This window comes from Littorina saxatilis, linkage group LG6 (assembly GCF_037325665.1).
Source record: "Littorina saxatilis isolate snail1 linkage group LG6, US_GU_Lsax_2.0, whole genome shotgun sequence".
Classification (NCBI taxonomy): domain Eukaryota; kingdom Metazoa; phylum Mollusca; class Gastropoda; order Littorinimorpha; family Littorinidae; genus Littorina; species Littorina saxatilis.
Window position 1 is genome coordinate 55,528,848 of NC_090250.1, and position 4,549 is coordinate 55,533,396.

A 4,549-nucleotide genomic window follows, 5' to 3' on the forward strand; every position below is an offset into this window, starting at 1 on the left:
TAATTTGCTGACCAGTGGAGGGAACTGGCTGGGTGACGAGGCGTGTAACTGACCATTGTCGTCGGGTGTGCGGCCATTGTCTGGGAGTGTCTGTTGTCACGGGTAGAACTACCCGGTTTTCTTTCGCCGCCTGGGTGAATTGGAAAGACGTAGTAGCTGTGACTCTATATCTCTGGTTGTCTGTGTCTCTTGTTCTCTCTCTCTCTTTCTCTCTCTCTCTCTCTCTCTCTCTCTCTCTCTCTCTCTCTCTCTCAAACACACTCTCTCTCTCTCTCTCTCTCTCTCTCTCTCTCTCTCTCTCTCTCTCTCTCTCTCTCTCTCTCTCTCTCTCTCTCTCTCTCTTTGTATGATAATTGTTATTCTTACTTTAGGACGGTTTATGTAATCGTTCTTTTTCTTCTTTTTCTTCTTAAGATTGTTTGTTTGCCTATTCGTTTTATTTGTTTGCTCTTTTCGTGCGTCTGCTTCTTCATTCTTATTACTCGCTGTCTGTGGCACTTGTTACTCGCTGTCTGTGGCACTTGTTACTCGCTGTCTGTGGCACTTGTTACTCGCTGTCTGTGGCACTTGTTACTCGCTGTCTGTGGCACTTGTTACTCGCTGTCTGTGGCACTTGTTACTCGCTGTCTGTGGCACTTGTTACTCGCTGTCTGTGGCACTTGTTACTCGCTGTCTGTGGCACTTGTTACTCGCTGTCTGTGGCACTTGTTACTCGCTGTCTGTGGCACTTGTTACTCGCTGTCTGTGGCACTTGTTACTCGCTGTCTGTGGCACTTGTTACTCGCTGTCTGTGGCACTTGTTACTCGCTGTCTGTGGCACTTGTTACTCGCTGTCTGTGGCACTTGTTACTCGCTGTCTGTGGCACTTGTTACTCGCTGTCTGTGGCACCTGTTACTCGCTGTCTGTGGCACTTGTTACTCGCTGTCTGTGGCACTTGTTACTCGCTGTCTGTGGCACTTGTCACTCGCTGTCTGTGGCACTTGAAGATGAGCAAGGTCTAGCTGAAAAGACAGGACCTTTTGGACCTAACGTTACTATCTTTAGGGAGTAACGTTTTCGATTTCGAACCCCCTCTCTCTGTTACTGTCTGTCTGTCTGTCTGTCTGTCTCTCTCTCTAGCTCTCTCTCTGTCTCTGTCTCTCTCTCTATATATATATATCTCTCTCTCTCTCTCTCTCTTTCTCTTTTTAAGCATAATTTTTATTGTTTGGGTGGGGATGGGGGGGGGGGGGTGTCACCCTGAAGTAATCGTAGGAATCTCTGTCGAAAACTTCGATTTGTGAAAAATCTTTGAGTGCTTAATTTGGCATAATATACCTACCATTGGATAATGAATACATAACAAAAGAATTGTTTAAACCAGATAAATGAAGACAGGTATCACCAGCCGGTTAGCCAGTTAGCCAGACAGCTAGCCAGACAGGCTGAAGAAAAGTACACGACAAAGTAGCGCGCAAATCTTCTCACGCACTGAACGTAACGTACGGACACCTCAGATCTTGTCCAGACAGGTAAATTAGCGGGCGTGTAACATCAGCGTAAACCGTCCAACAGCTTCAAAAGTTGTATCTCAAAGAGCTTATCTCCAATCCTACACGGCGTTTTGTCAAACACCTCAAGTCTTCACCGGACTCGCTGGCCAGTTTAGAGGGCGTCGCGCCACACACTGCAATAATCAAACGAGAGTTGTTTAGCAGACACCGTAATGATGTCAACCAATCTACCAGTCGCCAAGCTTCATCATCATAAGCCAAGCCAAGGTAAGCTAAAGTAAAGTTTACAAAACCAAACTAAGCTAAACTAAACCAAACCAAAGTAAACTAAAGTAAATTAAAGTAAAGTAAACTAAACTAAGCTTAACTAAACCAAACCAAACCAAACCAAACTAAACTAAACTAACTGACTAACTAAACGAAACGAAACCAATAACTAAACTAAACAAAACTAAACTAAACTAACTAAACTAAACTAAACTAAACCAAACCAATAAGTAAACTAAATTAAACTAAACTAAGAGCACATTTATAAGTTTATCTTGTTGTGCTCCCTTAATTACAATTTTCAATTACGGCTTTGTATTTATGCAACTGAATAAAACTGTTTAAACTAAACTAAACGAAACGAAACGAAACGAAACGAAACGAAAAAACCCCCACTAAAGTAAACTTAAACGAATCGAAACAAAACAAATCGAAACCTTCAATGACTCCATTACTATCACAATTGTTGTGACACGGCATACCATTACTATCACAATTGTTGTGACACGGCATACCATTACTATCACAATTGTTGTGACACGGCATACCATACGCGCACACGCCAAGAATTATAAGTAGTGACCATGACACACCTTGAGCATGACGCCTTTTGTTGGACATCACACTTCCCTGACTCTGCAATCTATTCCAAGGGGTTGTTGGGTGCGTCTGCTTGTTTGTCTGTCGGCTGCTTCGTTCCTCCAAGTTCAACAAGTACGTCTGCATGTCTGTGCGTCTTTGCCAAGGTGAACGTCCAGTTAATGAGGACTGCGCATAGTTTCACGTAAATAGAGAATACAACATGGCTTGCTGTGTCGTACCAGATTTACACGAGTTTTTGTTTTTTTAATATTGAACTGCGAGCGAAAGCGAGCTGTTCACTATTTGAAAAAGCAACGAGTGTAAATCTGGTACGAAACAGCAAGCCATGTAGTATTCTGTTTATCCTACATACTGTACTTACGTGTATTTTACTGAAAATGTCCTGCAGTCGAGGCAGCTAAATTGAAGACGCTTGTTTTGGAACCTCGATCTCTTCTAAAGCCTCGTGCAATCTATTACGTCAAAGTAGCTCTGAAAGTGTGGCGTGACGTGTTAGTTCTAAAAATTCATAGAGGGTAATTAGTGAGCGCAATTTTTTTTTCTATAATGACGTTTGTCTCGGTGACTTTGGCATCATAAGCAGTGAAAAAACAGGTCCCTGCCAGACTTGCTTGACATGACCTCATTTACTACATAAACACACGTGTGATTTGAACGATTATTATCTCACGAGTGTCTCTCTCACGTATGTACGATAAATATTATTTTTAACATTGTGATGAATGTTCTTCTGTGTTCAGTTTTCTTCAAGAAGATCATCAATGTTTTAAACAAACATAAGTTCCATTGCAGTAAAACTGACATCTGTTCAAAGCAAATTTATATCTTTCATCTATCTATCTATCTATCTATCTATCTATCTATCTATCTATCTATCTATCTATCTATCTATCTATCTATTAATCTATCTATCTTGTGGTGTGCATTTACTTGCCAAGGCGATGGCTTGCATTGTTTTTAAAAATCATCTGAGAAAGCATCTATACACATTCTTTGTGAACCAAAGGAAACAGTATCTTTTTCACAGTAATAATTTCAGCTCAGCTGAAAATGCAGTTTCACACATTTTGTGGGATTACAAACGGTCACTGAATCACGGGAAATGTCTTCGATTCAGTCAACAATGCAGTTTTACACATAGTATGGGATTACCAATGTGATAAACAAAGGCAAGCAGGCGCTCTGAATGCATACAACATGTGTAATAGAGCAAGTGAGGGTTATGCTGAACCAGTCTGCCTGATTAATCGATTGATTGATTGATGGATTGATTGATTGATTGATTGATTGATTAATCGATTGATCTTCAACGCGTTAGGATATAGGTTTTATGTACAAGCCTTGTCTTACAGAGAGAGAGAGAGAGAGAGAGAGAGAGAGAGAGAGAGAGAGAGAGAGAGAGAGACACACACACACACACACACACACATACATGCGCACACACACACACACACACATGCGCACACACACACACACATAGACACACACGCACGCACACACAGAGAAAACAGAGAGCAAGAGAGAGAGAGATAGCTAAAGAGTGAGAAACAGAGAGCGACACAGAGAGATACAGAGAGACAGAGACAGAGACAAACACAGAGAGCGAGAGAAAGAGAGAGAGAGAGAGAGAGAGACACACACACACACACACACACACACACACACACACACACACACACACACACACACAGGGACACACAGAGAGCGACAGAGAGAGACAGCGAGAGCGACAGAGAGGGACAGAGAAAGACAGAGAGAAACAAAGAGAGACAGAGAGTGGGGTGGGAATAGAACAAGTCAGGGAGGAAGGAAAAGGGAGGGAACCGTCGGGCCACCCCAAAGATAATGTTATCGTTTGGTACCTGTTTCAAAGCAAAGCCGCGACAAGGTTCATAAGCCCACAGCAAATGGAAGGCAAAGTTCTGTTTGGTTCTCTTAACACGGAAATTTCGCAGGTTTGCTCGAAATTTAGTGTGTTCGTGCCAGCGAGACTAAACACACACTTGCTGCACACAATTTCTCTGGCGCAGTTTGATGGCATTACGTGGCAGAAGGAGGTATATCTGATATAAAATACAGAAGGTGATACTGCCCTCTGGTGCTGATATTCCGTTAGCTTGTCCTCGCCTCCCGCCAGGCGCCTCCGAACTCTTTGACTAGGCGGGTGCAAATAACGGCAGAGTGG